A 27,991-nucleotide genomic window follows, 5' to 3' on the forward strand; every position below is an offset into this window, starting at 1 on the left:
GCGTGGGGTAGCTCCTCAAGCAATAGATAAATGCTGACATTTGCATTGGTGATGAGGGAAATGACACTCAAAGAACTTTGTTCTTTTGCTTATAATTTCTTATTTAGGCAAGTGACAGTTGAAGCTTATGGAAAATCAAACTCACCAAATAGTGTGAAGACATAGGAGACAACAGCAAAAGCAGTAGACTTGTGGCCTACCCTGGCTGAAACAGCATGAGTTCTGTGCCTTGACCACAGGCTGCTTTGGATGAGCATGGCTATCTGGGCTGAGCTGTTCCCACAGGGAACAGGTAAGGGGATTCCAAGGAGTGCTAGTATGAGGAATGTGAGATTAACAGTCTGGTATGACCACAGGATGGGCATCTCTAACATAGTGAAGCAGTACAGTATTTTACTCTGCAATTGTTTATTGACGTCCTACTGTAGGTGCTGGCAATAGTAATAGGAAACCTCTGCGTGACTAAATATTGGATGGTGGACTGCAAATAGAACTAACATGGTAGCCCCACCCTAGAGGTAGAGAATGGCATAAGTGTTCTTTGAGTGACACTCCCTCTTGTCTTTCTGCTCCTCCTAGATGCCTCCTCTGCAACTGCACAGGGTGTCAGGCAGACTGAGATGGCACCTTGCTCAGAAGACCCCCACCTCTGCTGGGCCTCCAGGTTCCTGGGATTCATCAGCCTCCTCCTCAGTGAGTGGCCCAGGCTCCTGGGAGGGAGGGCCTCTGGGTGGAGCAGGGAGGCCTTTTCTGTGTCTAATGTTCTTGGTGAACAAAAAGAAATAACAGCTTTTTAATTATTTAGCAAATGCAGTGCATTTGGTTTGGAGTTCTGGGGTGAACAGGAGAGCAAAATGACCTGGAGGTGGCGAGTCTAGGACATCTGAGCTCACGCAGCCTTCACTATTTTTGGTGGGCATTTATCCTGTTCCTTTACCTGCTGAGTATTTCTCAGCCTTTTCATCTTGTTTATATTGCTGTGTTTGGGGCGGCCTTTCTGTATTCTGGCAGTTTGTGGTTCCTCTTTATTGTGGAGGTTCCTCGCTGTGAGTGGGGTTGGACGGGTGGCTTGTCAAGGTTTCCTGGCTAGGGAAGCTTGTGTCAGTGTTCTGGTGGTTGGAGCTTGATTTCTTCTCTCTGGAGTGCAATGAAGTGTCCAGTAGTGAGTTCTGAGATGTCAGTGGGTTTGGTGTGACTTTGGGCAGCCTGTAGATTGAAACTCTGGGCTATGTTCCTGTGTTGCAGGAGAATTTGCGTGGTATGTCTTGCTCTGGAACTTGTTGGCCCCTGGGTGGTGCTTGGTTTCAGTGTAGGTATGGAGGCGTTTAATGAGTTCCTATCGATTAATGTTCCCTGGAGTCGGGAGTTCTCTGGTGTTCTCAGGATTTGGACTTGAGCCTCTTGCCTCTGGTTTTCAGTCTTATTCTTACAGTAGCCTCATGACTTCTCCATCTATACAACACCAATGATAAAATATCTAGGCTAATGATGAAACGTTTCTCCACAGTGAGGGACACACGGAGAGGTGCACAGAGTTACATGGAGAAGAGAAGAGGGAGGAGGGATGTAGAGGTGACCAGGAGGAGAATGCTGCTGCCGCTGCTTGGTCACTTCAGTCATGTCCGACTCTGTGCGACCCCATAGATGGAAGCCCACCAGGCTCCCCCATCCCTGGGATTCTCCAGGCAAGAACACTGGAGTGGGTTGCCATTTCCTTCTCCAATGTGTGAAAGTGAAAAGTGAAAGTGAAGTCACTCAGTCATGTCTGACTCTTTGCGACCCCATGGACTGCAGCCTACCAGTCTTTGCCGTCCATGGGATTTTCCAGACAAGAGTACTGGAGTGGGGTGCCATCACCTTCTCTGCAGAAGGAGAATAGGGGGAATCAAAAGGGTCGAGAGCAAGCTAGTCAGTAGTCACTTCCCTATGTGCTCTCCACAGTCTAGACCCTTCAGAGATGTTCACGGAGTTACACAGAGAAGAGAAGAGGGAAGAGGGAGACAGAGGTGGCCAGGGGGAGAAGAGGGGGAATCAAAAGGAGAGAGACAGATCCAGTCAGTGATCAGTTCCCTAAGTGTTCTCCACAGCCTGGAACACACAAAGAGATTGACAGCATTGGGTAGAGAAGAGAAGGGGGAGGGAGGAGATAGAGGCGACCTGGGGGAGAAAAAGGAGAGTCCAAAGGGGGAGAGAGCAGTCAAGCCAGTAATCACACTCCTAAGTAAAAATGTGTACTGAACATTGGGTTCCTAAAGGTACAAAATTGATAACAAATACCAAAAAGCAAAGATTAAAAATCTAGAGTAGAGGTTAGACTCTCAAAAATACAATATTAAGAAAACAAAACAAAGTCACAAAAATGATAAAATATATACATATATATGAAGTTTGCTTTAAAAATGGGGTCTTTTTTTTCTTTTTTTGCAAGGTAATAGTGGGTTATATACACTTGAGGGTGAATTCATATCAATGTATGGCAAAACCAATACAATATTGTAAAGTAATTAGCCTCCAATTAAAATAAATAAATTTAAAAAAACTAAAAAAAAAAAGAAAATTAAAGGAGTAATAGAGGACTTAAAAATTTTTTAAAAATTTAAAAAATGGTAATAGTAAAAATATATGTAGTACTTTCTCTGGAGCTGTTGCGGACAGGGTGGGGTCAGTTTATTTTCAGAGAGTTCCTTGATCCGGCTTATACTCCTCAAGATCTATAGGCCACTTCCTATGTAGTTGGTGCTAACTACAGGGTTTTAATCTATTGCACCTGTCACTTCCAGAGCAATTCCCTCTGTTTATTTTAGCTTCTTCTGTTTGCTGGCCTCTTCGGTGTCTAATCTCCTCCCTGATACAGGGAGGCAGTGGTGGTCACTTTTTTTAGGCTCAGTTGTTCAGTCGTGCTGTGGGGAGGGAGGAACACTGCAAAAATATCACTGGCGTGTGTGGGGAGTGCTCGCAGTGTCTCGACCACACTGGGTTTGCCCCCACTCACGGCGTGTGTGCTTTTCCAGTCTGCACTGCTCAGGCTCTAGGTTGCTCTGCTGGCAACTGTCTGAGGCAGGCCCTCCGTTGCATGCACTTCCCAGGTCTAAGCCACTCAAGTTCAGCTTCTCGGGTACTCCACAAAGGTGTAGACTCGGTTGGGCCTGTGTTTTGTGCCCTTCCCAGGTCCGAGCAGCTCAGGTGACCAAGTGCTTGGCGAGTGCATTCATCCCCAGTTGGAGGCTGCGTCTTATTGACCTCTCCCATCCCAGCTGCTCAGTTTTCTGGGTGTACAGCCTGCGTGCCTTCTCAGGTGTGCCGTGTATCTCTTCTGGTAAGATGATCTCTGGCTGCGACCCTCTTGGCGGATGTCGACCATCCAGAATCCCAAAAAGTCTTGGTTAGCAATGAAGCCTGCTTGCAGTTAGGGAGAGGATGTCTCTCTGGGGCCATGATTGCCCCTTCCAGCTCTGGCTGCCCTTGCCTGCCTGTCTGCCTGCCTGTCTCTGGCGGGGGATGGGCCGGTCTGCAGCTCGCTAGCTCTGCTCAGTCCTTTGTTCTGTGAGTTGGCCTGGCAGTGTCTTAGGTTATGGCTTTTCATGGGATAGCTATCCCACAGTCTGGGTTGCTATCTCAGGTTAGTTCCCTCAGATTGCCCTCGGAGCATTCAAGCCCGGTCATTCGGTCATTCCCCGCTTGCTAGTTGCAGATGCGAGCTTCTGGGCTGCTTCTCCGCTGGGAGTTGCCATTAGGCACATAATCTGTGGGTTTTAATTATTTATTTATTTATTTATTTTTCCTCCTGATTATGTTGCCCTCTGAGATTCCAAGGCTTGCCACAGACCCGCCAGTGAGAGTGTTTCCTGGTGTTTGGAAACTTCTCTTTTTTAAGACTCCCTTCCTGGGATGGATCTCCATCCCTACCTCTTTTGCCTCTCTTTTTATCTTTTATTTTTTCCTACCTCCTTTCAAAGACAATGGGGTGCCTTTGTGGGTGCCTGATGTCCTCTGCCAGCATTCAGAAGTTGTTTTGTGGAATTTGCTCAGAGTTCAAATGTTCTTTTAATGAATTTGTGGGGGGGTGGGTAGTGATGTCCCCGTCCTATTCCTCCACCATCTTAGGACCGCCCCCCAGCCTTCACTATTTTAAGGGAAACATTTGAGGGAGGTAAGGCTGTCTCTGCAGCAGTAATGGGAAGTCTGGAGAACCCAGAGATGCCTGCGGAGAGGAAGAGAGACTAAGAAGCTGACTTCTTGACTTGGACGGGCTGGGGAATAACTCAGAGGGAACCTGACAGTCTGTGCAGCTGTCCTGTGGAGGAGGAGGTTGATTAGAACTCTGTCTGAGATGGAGAAAGCAACTGTAGTCTCGAATTCTTGGGCAAGATGCAGGATGTTAAATACAATGAAATGAAATCCTGCTTTTGTAAAAGGAACAGCAGCTTCTTAAGAATAAGAGTTTCTGCATACCACCTGTTGTAAGAATATGGCGAAAGTATGGAAGGAACAATAGCCTGGTAATGTGGGCTCTTGAAATGGGTGAACAAGGGGAAAAGAGAAGAGAGAGGGATATAGAAACTATGGGGACTTAAGTGAAAAGTGAACTGAACTGGACAAACCCTAATCACATACGTGACTTCCTGGAAGATGATATGATTACTTATATGGAAATTAAATGTAAACTAATGAGGAAATGCCCACTGAATTATGAGATCTGGAAAAAGTTGGAAAACTTTTATTGTTTTAAGTTTTTGTTTTAGTATCCAGCCACTAAATGGACTTGTAGAAGTTATATGAAATCTAATGAATTAGAGACTGTTTATAAAGAGATGTCTTGAATTAAGAATGAGCTTTGCAAAACATTACCTCCTTTTTAACAAGAAAACTCTATGTTAACAGTAAAATGTAGACCTTCTCTACTCTTCAGTTTTTTTAAGTGGAAAATCTGTTCTGTTATCTAGGGTTTTGTCCATAGTCTTTCAGGTTGGCAGATTACATAAGAGGGAGGGAGAAACGAATACAGTTTTAAGTTGATTTGTTAATTTAAATTTTACATTATTTAATTAAACTTTTACACTATCTTCTTTTTAACTACACTCTCCGTGACTTTTTCTCCTTCAGGATTAGACCTTTGGTAGATAGCAGCTCTTGTCCCCTTCCTTCTCTTTCAAAGTCTTCTCTCATCGTCCTCACAGGTGGGCTCACTATTCCCTTCTGAGGGGATCCTCTCTGTAGCCTGAGGGCTGAGCTTCCTCTCTCCCTCCCTCCTCCTCTCTCTCCTCTCTCCTGTTTTGGTTTTGTTTTTTTCCAGCAAGTGGGGAGTCTGGCTGGGCTGTTGTTTAACCCTCCGCTGGCAAGAAGTTCCTGCCCTGCTAAGACCCTCAACATTCTTGCTTCCTCATTTCAAGAGAGGAAAACTGGAGGATGAGGCTCCAGAAGCTGCTCAGACCTAGTGATGAGACAGCAGTGCTGTGCTGGGAGCTCCTGGGGAGGACAGGGAGAGGGTGAGGGAGCTGGTGGGAACTCCTTCAGGGGAGAAGCACTGGGCTGAGAGAGGGGAGCCCTGGTGCCAGGTGTGGCTTTGCCCAGCACAAGTTCACCTCCTGAGAAGCTTCCTCTTCTGTGACACAGATGCCCCCTGAAGCCTGACCTGGAGGAGATGCGTGATTAAGTGAATTAGTGATTAAATGAATACAAAGAAATATCTGAAACCCTTGGGCATATGAACACAGGTTGTGCTATTCTCTGCTTCCACTGAGAGCTGGGAATGAGAATATAGGAGGAGGGAGACAGGTCTGAAATGATGAGAATTTATTGAATTGGAAAAAAAAATCGGGACCGTGGAAGGCTGAGACTAATCATGGCAGATGAATCCTGACCTGCTGAAAGAAGCAGATTGATCATCTTTTCAGGATAGGGCACTTTCCCTCATTCTGTTCTGTCCTACCTGGTCCCCAGAAAGGAAAGAGTGTGTCAGATCCCTTGGGCCTATGTCTGAAGAGGGAGGGTGAGCTCAGGAGATGGAGGCCATGCAGCAAATGTGCCCACTGGTCACAACTCAGGGTCACAAGGACAGTAGAGCTCATTAAGAAATCACCAACTCTCCCCCCTTCATATTCTAGTCCTTGGCAGTTAGCCTTGTGATGAGTGCTGGCCAAAAAACATGAGCAGAGAGAATAATACTTCTGGACAGATGCAGTGAAACCCCTGTGTGATTCTCCTGTCTCCCCTCCCGGGGGTGGGGCTGGAGCCTGTGTGGAGGGTGTGAGCTCCATGGGTTCAGTTGCTGCTACTGCTGCTAAGTCACTTCAGTCGTGTCCGACTCTGTGCGACCCCATAGATGGAAGCCCACCAGGCTCCCCCGTCCCTGGGATTCTCCAGGCAAGAACACTGGAGTGGGTTGCCATTTCCTTCTCCAATGTGTGAAAGTGAAAAGTGAAAGTGAAGTCGCTCAGTCGTGTCCGACCCTTAGCGACCCCACGGACTACAGCCAACCAGGCTCCTCCATCCATGGGATTTTCTAGGCAATAGTATTGGAGTGGCTTGCCATTGCCTTCTCCGATGGGTTCAGTTACAAGGTAGTAAATCCTCCAACATTTGACTTAGGATCCTTCCCTCACTCTCTGAGGGGCCCTGTGGTAGGAGATATAAGCTCTGCTTGTTCTGAGATTCTGAGGTATTGTAAGTGATTGTTACCTAGCACAGCCTAGCCTGTCCTGACTACTACATTGCCCTGAAGATGCTGGGAGGGAGAGCAGTCTTCGTCTTTGCATTAGGTATCTGATGCTGTGTAACGTGTTATCCCAAAACTTACTGCCTTAAACACCATCAGATATAATCTCACAGTTTCTGTGGTTCAGGCCTTAGAATTGGATCAGCTGAGTCCTCCGGCTCAGAGTCTTCAAGACTGAAATCAGAGTCTTGGCTGCATCAGCTTAGGGTCAAATGGGCAAGATACGTTCCTAAGAGCTCTCATGGATTGCTGATGGGAGGCAGTTCCTGTGGGTTTTGGACTGAGGGTGCCATTTCCTCCCTGGATGTTTGCCAGAGGCACCCTCAGTTTCTTGTCATGTGGGCCACTCCTTAGGGCAGCTGACAACATGGCAGCTGAGTTCCTCAGGGCGAACAAGAGTGAAGGTGAAGGAGAGAGTGTGAGCAAGAGGGAACTCACAGTCTTGTGTAACCTAGGATCACTGAGTGACATCCCTCCCATCTGCTCTAGTCTAGTCCTAAGCCACTCTCTAGATGCAGCCCCATTCCAGGGGAGGGCACTACATAAGGATGTGTACATAAGGGGACACTTAAGAAGCTCCTCCTACAGTTCTGCACTTGGCATGGAGAGAAAGTGTGCCAGGTGCTTTTGATCCATGATCTCATTCAATTTACAATGTGGGTGAGGAAACTGCAGGTTAGTTAAAGCTACCTACTCGAGGTAACAGTTCACTAGAACTAGGATTTAATGTAGAATTGCTTCAAAATAATGATACTATTTTGCCTTTTAAGAATCAAGGGAGTATATTGGATGAATTTTGTTTAAAATACAAGCTATATAATTTTATCCTTTATTGTACTGAAAAAATATATTTCCTGTTTCCAATGCCCTAGGTATCTGCAACACTGGTGTTAAGAGTTCTGGAGCACGTTTTTCTAGAGTTCTGGATTCTGGAGCCCATGTTCCGCTGCAGGGGATCCAAGGAGGTTCTGTGTTGTTTCATATGTTCGAGAATCAAGAAACTGAGCCAGAGGAGGTCTCATGGGGCTTTGGCCATGAGTCAAACTACAGAGTCCTGTTGCAAGTCCATCGTGGGGCACACACTCCTACCTGGGTCAGCCTCCAGGACAAGTACCAGCACAGGGTCCATGTGCCCAGTGTGATGTCCCTGAGGATTGAGAACCTGACCTCTGAGGACAGTGGGCAGTACCGGGCTCGAGCCAGCTTCACTGGAGGAAGAGAATATACCCAGGTTTTCCTCCTCACTGTCTATGGTGAGTGACACTCCTCACTCCACCCTATGGCTTCCCTTGTTCTTTTGTTCTAGGAGTTTCACACAAGCCCCATTTTTCAGGATCCCTTCCAGATACCAGCCTTCAGACTCCTTTTCACCTTTGAATTAGGAAGTAAGTGGTTTGCTGCAAATGGTGAGAGGAGTTGGGATTTATACCAGGAATAAAACCACTTTAGTATTTTGGGCAAGGAGAATGGAAATTTGGGGAAGTGATATTGCCATAACAATTATTGTTCTTTTTAGGTCCAGGTTTACTTGATGTGGGTATTAGTTGTCTGTTGCTGCTTTAATTTGGAGACTTAACACAAAGCAAAATTATTATCTTATTATGAGCTTTTTATCTTATTATGAGCAACATGTCAGAAGTCACACATGAGTCTCACCAGGCCAAAGTCAAGGTATTGGTAGGGCTATGTTGTTTCCTAGGGATTCCAGAAGGAGATTCATTTATTTGTATTTTCCACCTTCTAATGGTTGTTTATATTATTTGGCTCATGATCACCTTCCTCCATCTTAAAAGCATGCAATATTGGGACCAATTCTTCCCAAATCTTATCCCTTTGACCTCATAATCCTCTTCCTTCCATGTTTAAGGACCCTTGTGATTACATTGGTCCCATCCAGGTAATCAGAATAATCTCCTTATTTTAAAGCACACTGTTTAACAGCCTTAATTCCATCTGTTACCTTAATTTCACCTTGCCATGTAACCTAACATAGTCACAGGTTTGGGGTCCATTATTCACCTATCACAATTCAGAAATCCATGGGTAGTCTGTACCTCCTTTTCCTTTTACTCAGTGCCAGCCCAAGACCAGCCTCACCCTCAAAGATTCCACCAATTCAGCTCTAAAAGTGTTAATAGATGTAGGAGAAAAGTTACTCTTTAACATTTCCAGAGACCCTCACTTAGTCAACACTTTTTTTCCCTAAAGTCTGCCTGCCTAGGAAAATATCTGCTGTGAGAGATTGACTGTTGCTGCTTTAGGTTCCCATGTGATTTCTACAACCAACTGATCAGTGTATCACATCTCAAGTTCAGTGGCATGTTCTAACCAGATTCAGACTCATCATAGTAGTTGCTACTGCTGCATTTCCCACAAATTTGTCCATCCTTGTGAGAACAGAAGCTTTCTCTGGGGTCCCAGTGCTGAACAGATGTCTCTATTCTCTAGAGACTATACAATCTCAAGCATTATCTGTGCAAGAGAGAAGGGCAGGATCCTGATCCAGGACTAGGCCTTCTGTCCCAGACTTCTACCACTTCTAGGAGAAACCCAATTTTCTTAGAAATAATGGGTATTGGAAAGGTGGGATCAGGCTTTATTTTCTGGTTGGAGGTCTTCAAGGCTTTCTAAACACACACACACAATTTAGTAAAATTACATATGGCTCACCTCGGTGGCTCCCCTCTTTATTGTCACTTGCTGTGTGTTAAGTATTTGGCAAATTGTGTTTTTATATTTTTAATTAATTTACTTATTTTAATTGGATGCTAGTTACTTTAAGATATCGTAGTGGTTTTTGCCATACATTGACATGAATCAGCCATGGGTGTACATGAGTATGCCATCCTGGACCCTCCTCCAATCTCCCTCCCCATCCCATCCCTCTGGGTCATCCCAGTGCACCAGCCCTGAGCATCCTGTCTCATGCATCAAACCTGGGCTAGTGATCTGTTTCATACATGATAATATATATGTTTTAATGCTATTCTCTCAGATCACCCCACACTCGCCTTCTCCCACAGAGTCCACAAGACTGTTCTTTACATTTGTGTCTCCCATTCTGATGGCTGTCTTTTCACCTTTTTCCTTCATTTTTCAAAAGCTTTTAAGTTTAACTAGGTCCCATTTGTTTATTTTTGCTTTTATTTCCATTACTCTGGTAGGTGGGTCATAGAGGATCCTGCTGTGATTTATGTCGGAGAGTGTTTTGCCTATGTTTTCCTCTAGGAATTTTATAGTTTCTGGACTTACATTTAGATCTTTAATCCATTTTGAGTTTATTTTTGTGTAAGGTGTTAGGGAGTGTTCTAGTTTCATTCTTTTACAATTGGTTGACCAGTTTTCCCAACACCACTTGTTAAAGAGATTGTCTTTTCTGCATTGAATATTCTTGCCTCCTTTGTTAAAGATAAGGTATCCATCAGTTCAGTTCAGTTCAGTCACTCAGTCGTGACCGACTCTTTGAGACTCCATGAATCACAGCCTGCCAGGCTTCCCTGTCCATCACCAACTCCCAGAGTTCACTTAAACTCATGTCCATCGAGTCAGTGATGCCATCCAGCCATTATCTCTGGGCTTTCTATTTCGTTCCACTCTTCTATATTTCTGTCTTTGTGCCAGTACCATACTGTCTTGATGATTATAGCTTTGTAATATAGTCTGAAGTCAGGCAGGGTGATTCCTTCAGTTCCATTCTTCTTTCTCAATTGCTTTGGCTATTCGACGTTTTTTGTATTTCCATACAAATTGTGAAATTACTTGTTCTAGTTCTGCAAATTGTGTTTTATCTGTAAAATGTGTTCACTATCATTAAGGGGAGAATGCCAGGGTTTCAGTGAGATAATAGGTGAGAATGTGCAGACTGAAATGTTCCCCATTCATGTGATCCCCATTCTTTTGTCTCTTCTCTCCCAGATCCTGCACCACTTCCCCAGATCCTGGTCAAATCCACATCTGTCACACCAGGCTGGTGCAATGCCACCCTGGAGTGCACAGCCTCAGGGGACACAGAGGACCTGAAGGTGACCTGGGGGAGCATGGGCCTTCCCAGGGAGCAGAGAATAATGCTGGGTCCATTCTCTGACTCCTGGACCCTGACACTGAGCGTGCCCCTGAGCCAACCCAGTGCCAGCTTGACCTGTGTGGTCAGCAACCAGGTGGATCAGAAAACTGCCACCTTAGACCTGGAGGAAATCTGTGTCTCTGGTGAGTGCACCTGCCAGAGGGGATGGGCACTCTGAGAGCTAGGGTCTTTGTGCTTTTCTCCCACCATGTTATTAGCACCACCTTCTTACCAGGTCACCCCTTTCAGGAGCCTGGGAGGTATAGTCAGCTCATGTCTGCATTAACTGTCTCTCAAGTCCATGCTTGCCTCTCCACCCCTATTTTCCCCCAAAGAAAGAAGGAATTTGTTTTTGATGCAAGTCAAGTCGGTTCACCTCCAGATGAGCAACTCTCAGTCCCAGCTGACCCTGGAGGCAGAGCAGGTGTGGTGTGTGGGAGGTGGAGAGAACTAGAGCTACAACAGCAAAAGCATGCCCTAGAGATGTATTTCTCTGAGGGCTCACCCCTCTCCTGACCCATGCTCCCTGCTGCCTGCACCTGCCTGCCTGTTGCCCTCTGGGGAGCTCCTTCCCTACGAGCTGCTGCAGGGCAGTGTCAGGTATGGTCCAGGGCAACAGTTTTCCAGCACTTCTCCTACCTCATCCATTATCCATAGTGTGTCATCCACTGTAGTGTTTTGAAAAGCAATTGGATTTTGTGATTGGCCTGTATCATCTGTAGGAGTCTGACCCAGGACTCCCCATAGGATTCAGGGTTCTGAAGCTCCTCTGCCAATGTTCCTTACCTCACACACTTCACACTGAATTGTTTGCTTGGCTTCCCTGAATGAGTCCTGCAATTGCAAGCTTCTGAGCCTCTGGAAATGCTGTTTCCTCTACCATCAAACCTCCCAAGTCAAGAGTTTTTCATTTCCTTATTTATTCCTTTTGCAGGGTTTTCCTCAGGTGACGGGCATGTAACCAGTGTCCTGCACTTGGTTATAGTTCTGTTATGAATCAAGTTTGAACAAAGGGTACCTCAATATCATGTTTCACAGACACTGAAGCTGCGGTAACCATCCTGCCTCAGGCATCATCTGCTTTAAGGAGCAGTCCATGGCCACCCCACACTGAATAGCAATGCTATTGATGGGTTTGTCTTCTCCACAGCCTGGAATACCTTGAGGGCCGAGGACTTGTCCGTTCTCCTTTGAATTCTTATACCAAACAAAGCTTCTAGCTCTGCTCAGTTAATATTTCAATGAATGAACGACTGGTATCCTGTGTGCAGTCCAGCACCTCTAACCGTCTCCCATGAGTTGCTGGTGGGAGCTGATATGTCAGCATCACTTAAAATCTCATGATACCTTTCCCTTGGTCCCATTCTGGAGTCTCAGATAAAGTTCAACACTCAGCATGACCCACAAGACCCTCTGGAAAAGCCCCTTCCTCCCTCTGATCCTCTTTGCCCAGCTCGCCCTTGCCCTATCCTTTCCTGCCTGCTGGTCGAGGGTGATTGCAACCTTAGGGCTGGAGATTTGCTATGGAACAAACAAATGTAAGTGGAAACAGCCATTTCCACTCCTTCTTGTAACGCTGTAACCCAGTCTGAATGTCTGGTAAACTCCTATTCCTCCTTCAAGGCTGAGTTTTTGCATCACCTCTTCTGGGAGGCCCTCGTGGAAGACCAGTGTACAAGGGATAAACTTCTATGCCACTGCCATCTCTCTGGCTGGAAGACTTTGGTATTTTCAGTCTTCCCTCTGTGTGACCCCAGCTTGCTCCTCTCAGCATCCCTGGCATCAAGCAGGAGCTTGGGACCTGGGTGAATGAATGATACTGCCTCACTCTTTCCTCTTTCGCTCAGACTTCACCATCTCCTCTCTCTATATCTCCCCTTGGCAATGGGTATTACAAGTTCTGTCTTTCCTTAACTTTCTTCATTCTTTCTGTGTGAGGAAAACAGATTCACCTAGAAACAGCAGAGCTAAGACCATTCCGGGCATCATAGCGGCTGTCGTGATTATGCTGTTGATCCTCATAATTGGACTGTTCCTTTGGAAGACCTATGGGAAGAAGAGGAAGAGGAAGAATGGAAGAGGCAGGTGCATTTCTGATTCTTGCCCCAGGTCCCATCCCTCCCCCACTGACCCCTTGGCTGCCTTCCTCCTGCATTTTGCTGCTCAAGGATTATCTCTGGGGAAGGGGAAGGTGGGCATGGGCTTGGCCTTGGGTTTATTGCCATGGGGGAAGGTATATGATTTCAAGGCCAAGGTACAAGCTTCACTCTGTGTATGACTCAGGTACAGAACTTCAGGAGAATCAGAGGGACAATGATGATGACATCCAGTATGCATAGCTGAGCCAGCAGGTATGTGGAGAGGCCACATACAAGGTGAGAAGTGGGAGCTGTGCCAGCCTGGGCTCTCACGGGTCTTTCTCCTGGGTCTATCAACCCAGTCATCTGCTGTTCATGGGCCTGCTGTCTCTCACCATGTGGTAGATGGTATTTACAAAGAACATTTCAAATTTGGGGCCAATGTAGAGCTGGTCACTTTGGGGGAATTCACATGTGGTTTGTATCAGCAGCATTGGTTCCATGTGGATCACTCTGGGGCCTCTCTCAGCTCTTTAGAAACGTTATGTCTTCCATTCAAAGGTAATTGGTGAACATACTTAGAAGAAAAGGAGCCTCTTAGAGTGTGCAGTGAGGTCCACACACCAGAAAGTGGGTCGATGTAGATAATTTAATTGGAGGAAGCAGGAGACTTGGCACTCCTAGAACACTTCCACTCACAGACTGATTCTTGGAGACACCTGCCCCCACCCCCCCAGCCCTGGTTCGGCTGCAGCTGTCCCAGGTCTGTGTTACTCTGACTTTCCTGCTGCCAACTCTCTGGGTGCACGTGTCCTTCTGACATCCTCTGTCACCTCCCCAAGCTTCCCTCCCACTCAGGATCCTCACCCTCCCGGATGAATCCTCTTCCTCCATCATCGACTCAGTGCCTAGCCCCTCTTCTCCTGAAGCTTTCCAAAGAGGACCTTCCTACACATAATAATCCCCACAGCCTCTCCTGTGTGGTGGTGTATATCTTTCTGAGAACATAAGCTCAGGCAGGCATGGGGACAGTGTGGAAGATATTTACCAGACCACAGAGGAAGAGGTTAGGACCTTGGTGCTGGGTGCTGATTTGGGAGTCTATGGAAGCCACATGGGTAGGTGGGAGTCCATAAAGGACTGTCCTGAGTTTTGTTTTGCACCCTGTGTAGGGCAAAAGTTGAGTGTTCGGCACGGTGTGTGTGTGTCTGTATGTACATTGGGGGCATAGCCAGTTTACATGCGCCACATCCCTTGTTCCTCCTGATCACTAGAACTAACCTCAGCTTCAGTTCATGGACCTCAAATCTACCTCCTGTGGAGTGGAAAGAGGAGTTTGTACTGTTTCTAGCCCTTGCAAATGTTCTGTGTCTCAGATAAGGACCAGGCTGGATTTGTATTCTTAGGAAAGCAGCCTCAGGCCTTTCCTGTCTGGGGTGGGGGTCATTAGAATGGAAGTGCAGGGTGCTCCCACCCACCCACATACACACTCTGATGAAGCTGCTGTGAGGAGTGAAGTTTAAGGAAGATCTGAACCAGCCTTCTCCTGCCTCTTCTGACCCTCAGCCCCCACAACCTGCTGGCCTCAGATCCTAGTCAGCCTCCTCTTTGCTCACTCACATCCTTCTGCCTGAAATGCTGTTGCCTGCCCTGTCCCTTCTTCTTATCCCTGTTGTTTGAATTCTGCCATCCAACACAAAGCCCCCTTCCAGGTCACCTGTTCTATATGTTCCTTAAAATTTGGAAATGGTCTCTTCCACATCTGACATTTTCAGATACATTGAACAAAACAAAGTCCCCTACCATAGTTTGCCTTGGGTTGGTCATCACTCTTTTCGGCTAACCTCACCTGTACCTCCCTCAGAAGGGTGCCGTGTCTTTAGGAGGCCAGTGCCAAGAGATAAGCACCTCTCTCTGTGAAGAGTGTAAGCCAGCCTCCACCTAGCTCCCACAGGGACTCAGCAGACTGAGACCCAGAGCACAGTCTACAGAAGTCTTTTTGATAGTAAGCCCACAAGGGAGCAAGATTAATGTGATGACCTCAACCACTCTACCTGGCTTCCCTACCCACCACCAGCCTCCTGATGACCTGAGGCAGCCTGCACTGAATTGTGTGGGAGCTTATCCACCTCCTGTGGGTCCTTACCTCATCAAAGCCTTTGCTTCCTGCCTTTAGTTCCAGCTCTTGAGTAAGAGATAGACTCATTGTAGTTCTGTGATTTGTGGTCCCTGTTCTGCTGATCTAGATGTCTGGGTCTCTTGATTCCACTTCCATCTCAGCAAGCTTAGCTGCTTCGTTTCTGACCTCAGAAAGCAAGATTCTGACTTAAAAGCTTGAGCATTAGGAACCAATGCTAATATCTTGCTGTGTGGTACATGGATAATGAAAAAATAGAGTTTCCATAATAAGGCTGTTTTTAGCATGTTTAGCTCAGGCTGAACAGAAGGCTAAGAGAGAAGTTGACCTCTCTCACTGGCATCCCAGGTGATTGGTCATGGCTTGTTCCGTGCCATCAGTCCAGAAGCAGTGTAAGATGTGACGACCCATTGACCCCCTTCCCCCGACCTCACTTCTCAAAGCATAAGACAAAAAAGAAAAAGAAAAGGAACTCAACATTGCAAGCCTGTATTGAATGAGGTTTTGTCCTGTGAATTTTATAAGTATCATTTCTTCTTATAAGAAGTCTTTAGAGTAGATTTACTGTTCCTATTTTGCAGGACAATATATAGTTGGTATATTTAAGAGAAAATTCTTAAATCTAACGTTAGAAAATTCCAGCATTCATATCTTATCCTTTGCCACATGGTCACTGAAGACCTTGGAATCTTGGCGTATTCAAAGATGATCTTCCATTTGCTCCTCTTCCAAGGATCCTGGTTCTGACTAAGGTGCCTCAACGTGGAATGAGTTCATCCTGATGATGGATGAAGCAGTTGGTGGCTGAAAGTGGAATTGCTCCTTAGGAGGACATTGAGATGGTAGATGCGGGTGGGAGACGTGCAGTGAGAGGTCCTGTCTTCTGGCTCAGAGGAGACACCGGAAGCAGGGATGCTTCTTCTTCTTGGGTCTTGTGGGAGTTCCTTCCTCTCATACAATGTGTGTTGCGGATTTCAGCATCCCTATTCTCAAGTCAGCTTCCCTTTCCATGAATATTCAAAAATAATGTGATGCTGAAATCCCCAATATACAAATGGAAAATGAAGTCTACCTACGGTAAGTACTCTTGCTAGTTGTAAGTGATGTAGGCATAATCTCAGGGAGGGTATAATAATTTCACTCATTTTAATTCTTTCTCTCTGTCATTCCAGACACACAAACAGTTACTATCATCTGTTGTGTTATCTTTCTAAATCTTCCTCTACTTGCTCTTCTTCTCTCATTCCCATCTTCCACCTGCAGCTGCAATACTTTTACATTTCCACCAGCAATATATGAGAATTTCTCCACATTATCTCGAACTCTCATTAATTATTTATTTATTTCACTTTAGCCATCCTAGTGCTGATGAAGTGGAAATTGCTTGTGTCCTGAATTGCATTTCTCAACATGTTCATGTTGAACATGTTGAACTGACAATCTGCATGCCTTATTTGAAGAAATTTCTTTCTCCCTTTTTCCATGCATTACTCCTACCCCTCCATTGAATCTGCTTTTGTGTGGTCACCATGGTGACTTTATGTTGTTAAATCCAGTGGTCAATTTTCAGGCCTTATTTCCCGTAAGTCCTCAACCACAGTGGACCTATACTTCTGGGAAACACTATTTGCATTTGCAATTACCATTGTTTTCTACGTACTGGATAGTTGCTACAAAGTTTCCTTTATCAGTATCATTCCAACCTCTAAATTTTTGAATAGCCAATGTTCATACCCAGATGACCTCGCTTCACTGTCTACACTCATTGTTTTTTGATGCTCTGGCTATGCAGTAATCCTGTGACCTTCTGTGGCAAAAAGGACCTAGAGATGCTATCCATTCCTGGATGCCATACTGTGAATATCCAACTGTTTACTTGACATCTCCGTGTGCATGTATAATAGTTGTCTCTATCTTGACGAGTTTAAACTCAAATTCCCCAAACAATCTTCCTATAGAGTTTCTCATCCTTCCAAATGTTACCTCAATCCTTCCATTATTTTTTTTTCCTGGCCATTAAACCTTGGTTGATCCTTGACTTCATTCTTTTTTTGTTTTTTTCAATTTCATTTCTTTTTCACTCTCTACTAGAAAATATATCTCAGCATTCTATATATATTTGAATACTTATTTTTGTACACCTGTATGAAAAAAATATATGTTTATAACCAAATGCCTCTCACCACCTCCTTGGTCCAATTGGGTCATCGTTTCTCATTTGGATTATCACAGTTGCCTCAGAGTCTCTCACGTTTGTCCTTAATCCTTTAATGTCTATTTTCACAGTACCACCCAGATGAATCTTTTCTGAACCTAAGTTTTATCACATTATTCGTGAATTCAGAACTACACAATTAGCTCCCTTTATCTGGAAGGTGCTGTATCGTTTGGCCTCATCTTCCTTACTCCCCTCCTTCCTTAATGCACTCTAGGATATTGGGCTTCCTGCTATGCCTTCAATACTCTGTGCATGCTCCTTCGTCTCTAGAATTCTTTCCCTCCAGGTATCCACATGTCTCCTTTCCTGACCTACTTCAGGTCTTTGTTCAGATGTTAACTTCTCAGTAAGACCCCTGATGTCCCTATATAAAACTGCAAACTCCTTCTGGTGGCTTCCTTCCTCCTTAACGCTCCATTTTTCTCCAGAGTACTTTCACAAGGCTGTGTGACAGGGTACAGTTATTCTGGGCTATTGTTTAAAGACAGTTGGTATTGAGGCCTCAAAGAATAAACTGCAATCCTATCATGCAAATACCATTATTATTCCCAGAAAGTGGGACATAACTAATAGGTGGTGGAGCTGGAGTTGAAATCTGTTGGATTCTAAAGCTCTTGAACTCCATGTAGTCAACAATCCTTGCCTCCTTGGCATAAATCTCTCTTGATTGTATTGCATGATTTTCTTAGTGCGTTGGCAGATTCAGTTTGCTAGTTGAGGATTTTTGTGACTGTGTCTCTAACACCGATTTGTAATTTTTTGTGTGTGATATCGTTGTCTGGCTTTGGTATTAGTGTGATGGTGGCCTCCTAGGAAGAATTTGGTAGTGTTCTTATCTCTACAAGTTTTTGGAAGAGTTTGAGAAGGATATGTGTTAGTTCTACTCTAAATGTTTGATAGAATTCACCTGTGAAGCCATCTGATTCAGGACTTTGTTGAAAAATATTTAATTAAAATTTAATTTCATTACTTGTGATAGGTCTATTTATATTATTAATTCTTCCTGATTCTGTCTTCAAAACCTGTACCTTTCCAAGAATTACCGAATTCTTCCAGATTGTCCATTTTGTAGGTCCTCACTGGGTCAGACCCAACTCCTCTAGGGCAGCCTGAAGAGAAAACTCCTGCGGAGAATCCAAATGCAGAGGTGGAGTTAAAACTACAGTTGAAATCCAGGGGCAGTGTGGATAAGGAAGAGGACTGAAAACCTCCTCACCAGTTGTGCAAGTTACAGATTAAATCCACATGACAAACTAAGTATACTCTGTGTGTATGGAATATATAAAAGGACAATACGAGGCCCACAAAAGAAAGCAGTGGCTCTAGCAGATGTGCACTTCAGAGGCAAGAATATGTAGCAGTACGACCACATTAGAGTCTGAGCTATCCCCATAGCAGGTCCAGAGGGCAGCCCAGTATTAGAGGGCATCCTAGGGAGACAGGTGGACTGTGACTCACAGCAAGGGAAAGGACACTGGCAGATGATATCTGAGAAAAACATTTATTATTATTCTTATATTTTTATTTGTTCTTCAGTTGGTTCTGGATTTTTCTTCTTTTCTTCCTCTGTTGCTGTGGTTGTTGATTTGATTGTTACTATTAGCATTTTCGGAGAAGGCAATGGCAAGCCACTCCAGTACTCTTACCTAGAAAATCCCATGGATGGAGGAGCCTGGTAGGCTGCAGTCTGTGGGGTCGCTAGGGGTCGGACACGACTGAGCAACTTTACTTTCACTTTTCACTTTCACACATTGGAGAAGGAAATGGCAACCCACTCCAGTGTTCTTGCCTGGATAATCCCAGGGACAGGGGAGCCTGGTGGGCTTCCATCTATGGGGTCACACAGAGTTGGACATGACTGAAGTGACTTAGCAGCAGCAGCAGCAGCATTAGCATTTTAAGCTTTGCAGAACTTTTTAAAAATAACACTTTTTATTTCCTTCATACACTTCTACAGCTATGTTGGCCTTTTGCATTTCTGTGGGGGTTTTGTATATATAATTTTATCTTAAAAATCTTTTCTGATTTAAACTTTTTTTCCTTGGTTGTGTTTTTCTTATTGTTCTTTTCCTGCTGTAGTTGTTCTTTTATATATATATATATATTTTAACTTTACTTTTCTATTTTCCTTCCTTTTTCCTTTGCTTTCTCTTTTTCAACATGTTTGTTACTTTCTTTAGTTTTCTTTGCTTTATTCCTCAGTTGGCATTTTGTTTTGGTTTTGCTTTCTAGTTTGTGTTTTAGTCAGCTTTGTTTTTAATTGGTTTATATCATTTTTGGTTTCCTTTGTTTGCCAGGTCACTCTCTTGTACTTACTTTCCTTTGGATTGTTTTGGTATTTTTTGGTTGTGTGTGTGTGTGTGTGTGTGTGTGTTCCATTGTTTTTATTATTAATGTCTGACTTTATATGTACCATTTCTCTGGGGTTCGTCTTTTGCTTCTCATTTTGTTTTTTTGTGTTTGTTTTAACCCCCTTTAATGGTGATGGACAGGGAGGCCTGGCGTGCTGTGCTTCATGGGGTCACAAAGAGTCGGACACAACTGAGCAACTGAACTGAACTGAATGTCATAATAAATGACTTGTGGAATCTCGGTTCCCCAGCCAGAGATCAGGCCTGAGTCTTTGGAGCAGGAGTGCTGAGTCCAGGACCCTTGACTGCCAGAGAACTCCAAACCCCAGGAAGTATTACATAGTAAGAATTCCCATGAAGGCTTCCACCTGTATACAAGACCTAACATTGCCCAACTTCCAGCAGCACCCTCTACAGGAAGCATGACTCAAACAACAAGTGAGACAGAAACATAAACCCAGTCATCAACAGAGAGGATTCCCATGGACAACCCCCCCGAAAAAAAACCACCTACACAAAAAGAGTATGACAAGGCTGTATATTGTCACCCTGCTTATTTAACTTCTATGCTGAGTACATCATGTGAAATGCCAGGCTAAATGAAGCACAAGCTGGAATCAAGACTGCCAGGAGAAATATCAATAACCTCAGATATGAAGATAATACCACCCTTATGGCAGAAAGTGAAGAACTAAAGAGCCTCTTGATGAAAGTGAAAGAGGAGAGTGAAAAAACTGGCTTAAAACTCAACATTCAGGAAACGAAGATCATGGCATCTGGTCCCATCACTCCATGGCAAATAGTTGGGGAACAATGCCAGACTTTATTTTCTTGGGCTCCATAATCACTGCAGATGGTGACTGCAGCCATGAAATTAAAAAATGCTTGCTCCTTGGAAGAAACTCTTTGACCAACCTAGACAACATATTAAAAAGCAGAGACATTACTTTGTTGACAAAGGCCCATCTAGTCAACACTATGGTTTTTCCAGCAGTTATGTATGGATGTGAGACTTGGACCTTAAATAAAGCTGAGCACTGAAGAATTGATGCTTTTGAACTTTGGTGTTGGAGAAGACTCTTGAGAGTTTCTTGGACTGCAAGAAGATCTAACTAGTCAATCTTAAAGGAAATCAGTCCTGAATATTCATTGGAAGGACTGATGCTGAAGCTAAAGTTCCAGTACTTTGACCACCTGATGTCAAGAACTGACTCATTGGAAAAGACCCTGATGCTGGGAAAGAGTGAAGGCAGGAGGAGAATGGGGAGACAGAGGATAAGATGGTTGGATAGCATCACTGATTTGATACACATGAGTTTGAGCAAGCTCTGGGAGTTCATGATGGACAGGGAAGCCTGGCATGCGACCGTCCATGGGGTCACAAAGAGTCAGACACCACTGAGAGGCTGCACTGAACTGATAGAGCTATAGACTCAAGGGTTGGGTTTTCTCAGGGCAGGAGTGAAACCCCACCCATCAGCAGATAATTGAATTAAAGTTTTACTCAACAAGGTGCTGCCCACCAGACCAGTCCCTCCCATCAGGAAGCTTACACAAGCCTCTTAACCTCATCCATCAGAGGGCAGACAGAAAAAGCAAGAAGAACCACAATCCCACAGTGACTAAAACAAAACTACATTACAGAAAGTTAATCAGTATGAAAAACAGTGGAAACAGTATCAGACTTTATTTTTTGGGGCTCCAAAATGACTGCAGATGCTGATTGCAGCCATGAAATTAAAAGATGCTTACTCCTTGGAAGGAAAGTTATGACCAACCTTGATAATATATTGAAAAGCAGAGACATTACTTTGCCAACAAAAGTCCATCTAGTCAAGGTTATGGTTTTTCCCGTGGTCATGTATGGATGTGAGAGTTGGACTGTGAAGAAAACTGATCACCGAAGAATTGATGCTTTTGAACTGTGGTGTTGGAGAAGACTCTTGAGAGTCCCTTGTACCGCAAGGAGATCCAACCAGTCCATTCTAAGGGAGATCAATCCTGGGTGTTCATTGGTTGGACTGATGCTAAAGCTGAAGCTGCGATACTTTGGCCACCTCATGTGACGAGCTGACTCACTGGAAAAGACTCTGATGCTGGGAAAGGTTGGGAGCGGGAGAAGGGGATGACCGAGAATGAGATGGCTGGATGGCATCACTAACTCTGTGGACATGAGTTTGAGTGAACTCCGGGAGTTGGTGATGGACAGGGAGGCCTGGCGTGCTGTGATTCATGGGGTCGCGGAGAGTCGGACACGACTGAGCGACTGAACTGAACTGAACTGAATCAGTATGAAAACGCAGAAAGTTATGGCTCAAATGAAGGGATAAGATAAATCCCCAGAAAAACAACTAAATGAAGCAGAGATAGGCAGCTTCCCAGAAAAAGAATTCAGGTTAATGATAGTGAATATAATTCAGGATCTTAGAAAAAGAATGGAGGCAAAGATTGAAAAGATACAAGAAATGTTTACCAAATACCCATAAGAACTAAAGAATAAGTAAACAGAGATGAATAACTCTAGAAGGAATCCATAGCAGGATAACGAGGCAGAAGTACAAATAAATGACCTGTACAGAATGGTGGGGATCACTGCTATAGGACAGAATACAGAAAAAAAGAAATGAAGAGAATCTAAGAGGCCTAAAGGACAATATTAAACGCATGAACATTTGCATTATAGGGGTTCCAGAAGGAGAAGAGAGAGAGAAAGGATCTAAGAAAATATTTGAAGAGATAATAGCTGAAAACTTCCCTAACATGGAAAAGGAAATAGCAACCAAGTCCAGTAAGCATAGAGAGTCCAAGGCAGGGTAAGACCAAGGAGGAACACACTGAGACAGACAGTAATCAAAATGACAAAAATTAAAATATTAAGAGCAACTTGGGAAAAACAGCAAATAACATACAAAGGAACTGCCATAAGGCTATCAGCTGATGTCTCAATAGAAACTCTAGAAGCCAAAAGGGAATGGGATGACATATTTAAGGATGAAAGGAAAGAACCTACAATCATGAATACTCTGCTCAGCATGACCTTCCTTCATATTTGTTGATGAAATCAAAAGCTTTCCAGAGAAGCAATAGTAATGAGAATATAGCACCACCAAACAAGGTTTACAACAAATGCTAAAGGAATTTCTCTAGGCAAGAAGAAAGAGAAAGAAAAGACACATCTACAGAAAATAAATCCAAAATAATCACAAAAATAGTAATAGGATCATACATCTCAATTATTACCTTAAATGTAAATTGATTAAATGCACCAACCAAAAGACATAGACTAGTGGAGTAGATGAAAACATGTACATGTATGCACTTACCACATCACTTTGCTTGATCCCCCAAACTGTATGTAATTATTTTATATTGTTAGGTTAATTATGTTTCCATTATGGCTTGTAAGTGTAATTGTCTGTTATTTTTTATCTGGCTATCGATTTTTAAAACTGATAAACATCTTTTACTGTTGTGATTATGTAACTATTACTTAATACCATTGTATCATGATTGATAAACAGAAAAATAACAGAATTCTACATCATCAAAGGGCTTCCCTGTTAGCTCAGCTGATAAAGAATCCATTTGCAATCAGGAGACCTGAATTTGATGTCTGGAACTGGAAGTTCCCCTGGAGAAGGGATAAGCTACTGGTTCCAGTATTCCTGGGCTTCCCTGGTGGCTCAGACAATAAAGAATCCACCTGCAATGTGGGAGACCTGGGTTCGATCCCTAGGTGGAAAAGATCCCTTGGAGGAGGACAAAGCAACCCACTTCAGTATTCTTGCCTGAAGAATCCCAGTGGACAGAGGAACCTGGTGGCTTACTCTCCATGGGCTCACAGAGTCAGATGCAACTGGGTGACTAAATACAGCACATCACATATCATCAAAACTACCAATGAATAGAAAAACCTGGTATCACTTTTTAAAATGCAGGTGCATATCAGAGTATCTTGGAATTTTTTTGAAAAATACAAATGCCCGGTATTCCGTTTTTTTTTTTTTTTGCCAAAGCTTCAGATATGTTTCCAATGAACAGACATGTTTAAAAGCAACTGGACTATATGAGAATCTTTTACTTTTTTCTCGTTTGTATCATTTTTCCTAGTCCATATTTAGTGCTCCCATTTCATTTGGTTTATGTTTTCCAGTTTTTCCATCTCTTTCTTTTTAAAAAAAGTTCTTTCTCAAGCCTTTATCAAGCATAGTAGAAAGAGGCTTTTGTATGCATATATATAAAAATACTATGTATTATATATATTTAGAGAACATGAATTTTTGCATAATTAAAAACTTTATGACATTTTGCTTCCATATTTTGATTCAGTATGAATAGATCACTAGATTTCTGAATTAAAAATAATATATGAAACAAGCAACAAAGTTTTACTGTATATCACAGAGAGTTATAGTCAACATCTTATAATAACCTATAATGGAAAATTATATCCAAAATAATATATGTGTATATGTATAACTGAATCACACACACAAAAAATGAATTCTACTTTTTAAAATTTAGTAATGTTTATCTTGTTACCAGCTTTTCTAAATGCCCTATGGACATTTAATAGCAATGTATGAAATACAAAATTTTAAATATATTTGTTTAGGATATAAGATTAATATAAATTAATTAAATGTAAATCTATTATAGTAAAAAAGAAAACCGCTTATATGGTTTACTTGTATGTTAATTAAACTTATTGTAATGATTTCACAATACATATGTGTATCAAATCACACTAAACACCTTAAACTTTCAATGTTTCATGTCAACTGTATCTCAATAAAGCTGAAATTTTAATATAAAAAAGCAACAAGTAATATACAAAGAAAACCCCATATAATTAATAGCTGATCTTTCAGCAGAAACTCTGCAGACCAGTAGGGAATGGTAGGATATGCTTAAAGTACTGAAAAGGAAAAAATCTACAACCAAGATTACTTTACCTGGCAAGAATCTCATTCAAAATTAACGGAGAAATCAAAACTTTACAGATAAGGAAAAGTTAACAGTATTTATCACCACCAAACTAGTTTTCTCAGGGTTTCCCTGATAGCTCAGTTGGTAAAAAAAATTCGCCTGCAATCCAGGAGAACTTGGTTCGATTCCTGGGTCGGGAAGATCGCCTGGTGAAGGGCACGGTTACCCACTCCAGTATTCTGGCCTGGAGAATTCCGTGGACTGAGAGAAGTCCATGGGGTGGCAAAGAATCAGACACGACTGACCAACTTTCACTTTAAACTAGCTTTACAACAAATATTAAAGGGGCTTTTATAGACAGGAAGCACAAGAGAAGCAAAAGACCTATCAAAACAAACAAAACAAGAAAATTCCAGTAGGAATGTGTATATCAATAATTACTTTAAATGTAAATGGACTTAACACTCCAACCAAAAGACACAGACTGGCTGAATGGATACAAAAACAAGACCCATTTATATGCTGTCTACAAGAGACCTTTTTCAGACTGAGAGATGCATACAGGCTGAAAGTGAGAGGATGGAAAAAGATGTTCCATTCAAATGGAAATCAAAAGAAAACCAGAGTAGCAATTCTCATATCAGACAAAGTATACCTTAAAATAAGGAACGTTTGAAGAGATAAGGAAGGACATTACATAATGATCAAAGGATCAATCCAAGAAGAAGCTATGACAATTGTAAATATTTATGCACCCAGCATAGGAGTATCTCAATACACATGCAAACACTAACAGACCTAAAAGGAGAAACTGCAAGTAGCACAATATTAGTAAATAACTTTCACTCCCCATTTACACCAATGGACAGATCATCAAAACAGAAAATTAATAAGGAAACACACTCCTTAAGTGACACATTAGACCAGATGACCTGCCTATTGAGAAACCTGTATGCAGGTCAGGAAGCAACAGTTAGACCTGGACATGGAACAACAGATTGGTTCCAAATAGGAAAAGGAGTACATCAAGGCTGTATACTGTCACCCTGCCTATTTAACTTATATGCAGATTACATCATGAGGAATGAGGAAGAAGCACAAGCTGGAATCAAGATTGCCAGGAGAAATATCAATAACCTCAGACATGCAGGCTTATGCAGATATACGTAAGCTTCTTGATGAAAGGGAAAGAGGAGAGTGAAAGTGTTGGCTTAAAGCTCAACATTCAGAAAACTATGATCACAGCATCCAGTCCCATCACTTCATGGCAAATAGATGGGGAAACGGTGGAAACGGTGGCTGACTTTATTTTGGGGGGCTCCAAAATCATAGCAGATGGTGACTGCAGCCATGAAATTAAAAGACACTTACTTCTTGGAAGGAAAGTTATGACCAACCTAGATAGCATATTAAAAAGCAGAGACATTACTTTGTCAACAAAGATTCGTCTAGTCAAGGCTATGGTTTTTCCAGGAGTCATGTATGGATGTGAGAGCTAAGCTGAGCACTGAAGAATTGATGTTTTTGAATTGTGGTGTTGGAAAAGACTCGTGAGAGTACCTTGGACTGCAAGGAGATCTGACCAGTCCATCCTAAAAGAGATCAGTCCTGGGTGTTCATTGGAAGGACTGATGTTGAAGCTGAAACTCCAATACTTTGGCCACCTCATGCGAAGAACTGCCTCATTTGAAAAGACCCTGATGCTGGGAGTGATTGCGGGGAGGAGAAGGGGACTACAGAGGATGAGATTGTTGGATGGCATCACCGACTCAATGGACATGAGTTTGGGTAAGCACCGTGAGTTGGTGATGGACAGGGAGGCCTGGCGTGCTGCGGTTCATGAGGTTGCAAAGTGTCGGACACGACTGAGTGACTGAACTGACTGACTGACTGACCTAATTGTTGTCTTCAGGACATTCCATCCAAATGCAGAAGAATACACTTTCTTCTCATGTGCACATGGAACATTCCTCAGGATAGACCACACTTGGAAAACAAATCAAGCCTCAGTAAATTTAAGAAAAATGAAATCATATCAAACATCTTTTATGACCACAATGCTGTGAGACTAGATATCAAATACAGGAAAAAAAAAGGTAAAAGGCACAAGCACATGGAAATTAAATCATTTGTTTCTAAATAATGGACAGGTTAATGAAAAAATAAAAGGGGTGCTCATGGTTTATAACATAAATGGCATTATTTTGAGAGAGGGATAACTTAGGTATGGTATTGGGTTTTTTTTTCATTTTGCAGCTTGAGGCAGTTGTAAAATAACTTAATCTAGCTTTTTGCAACTGTGTATTCTATAGTATTTTTTCATGTGGTGAAATTTTAACTGTTAATGTTTTTGGCATTGTGCTTTGTAACAATAAAAAAAAGAAATAAAAGGGAAATCAAAAAAATTTCTAGAAGCAAATGTCAGTGAAAACACAATGTCCCAAAATCTATGGGATGCAGCAAAAGCAGTTTTAAGAGGGAAGTTTAAAGCAATAAAATCCTACCTTAAGAAACAAGAAAAATGTAGAAAACACAACCCAACTTTACATCTAAAACAACTGGAAGAAGAACCAAAATCCCCCCAAGATTATTAGATGGGAAGAAATCACAAGGATTAGAGCAGATATAAATGAAAAAGAAATGAAGGAAATGATAGTAAAGATTAATGAAACTAAAAGCTGGTTCTTTGAGAAGATAAGCAAAACTGACAAATCATTAACCAGACTCATCAAGAAAAAAAGAGAAAAATCTAATTTAAAAAATTAGGAATGAAAAAGGAGAGGTTATATCAGACAATGCATAAATACAAAGAGACTATTATGAGCACATATATGGCAATAAAATGGACAACCTGGAAGTAATGGACAGATTCTTAGAAATGTTCAACCTCCCAAGATTGAGCCAGGAAGAAATAGAAATTATGAACAAGATAATTATAAGCACTTGAATAGAAACAGTGATCAAAAGTCTCTCCAAAAACAAAAGCCCAGGGCCAGATGGCTTCACAGGTGAATTCTATCAAACATTTAGAGATGGCATAATGCCTGTCCTTCTGAAACTCTTTCAAAAAATTGCAGAGAAAGGAACAATTCCAAACTCATTTTATGAGGCAACAATCATCCTGATACCAAAACCAGACAAAGACATCAGAAAAAAAAAAATTATAGGCCAATATCACCGATGAACATAGTTGCAAAATCCTCAACAAAATCCTAGCAAACAGAATTCAACAGCATATAAAAAAGATCATACACCATGATCAAGTTGGGTTCATCCCAGGGATGCAAAGAGTCTTCAGTAAATGCAAAGCGATCAGTATGATACACCATATTAACAAATTGAAAGATAAAAGCTACATGATATCTCAGTAGAGGCCGAAAAAGCTTTTGACAAAAGTCAGCTCCCATTTATGATAATGCATCTTCAAAAAATGGTCACGGAAGGAAGCTACCTTAACATAATAAAGGCCATATATGATAAACCCACAGAAAACAATAGTC

At 42.8% G+C, this 27,991-nt stretch overlaps 1 pseudogene across 1 annotated transcript; it reads left to right on the forward strand.

The window, feature by feature from the left end:
* The first annotated feature begins 620 nt into the window (after nucleotides 1-620).
* Nucleotides 621-18,415, forward strand: LOC148778213 (SLAM family member 5-like; annotated as a pseudogene). Its single transcript, XR_016037142.1, has 6 exons — nucleotides 621-693; nucleotides 7,588-7,968; nucleotides 10,631-10,921; nucleotides 12,725-12,859; nucleotides 13,062-13,153; nucleotides 18,284-18,415. The product of XR_016037142.1 is annotated as an SLAM family member 5-like (transcript).
* Nucleotides 18,416-27,991: the final 9,576 nt, after the last annotated feature.

This window comes from Moschus berezovskii, chromosome 4 (genome assembly GCF_049115385.1).
Source record: "Moschus berezovskii isolate FMDL1 chromosome 4, NW_MosBer_1.0, whole genome shotgun sequence".
In the NCBI taxonomy this organism is placed as follows: Eukaryota; Metazoa; Chordata; class Mammalia; order Artiodactyla; family Moschidae; genus Moschus; species Moschus berezovskii.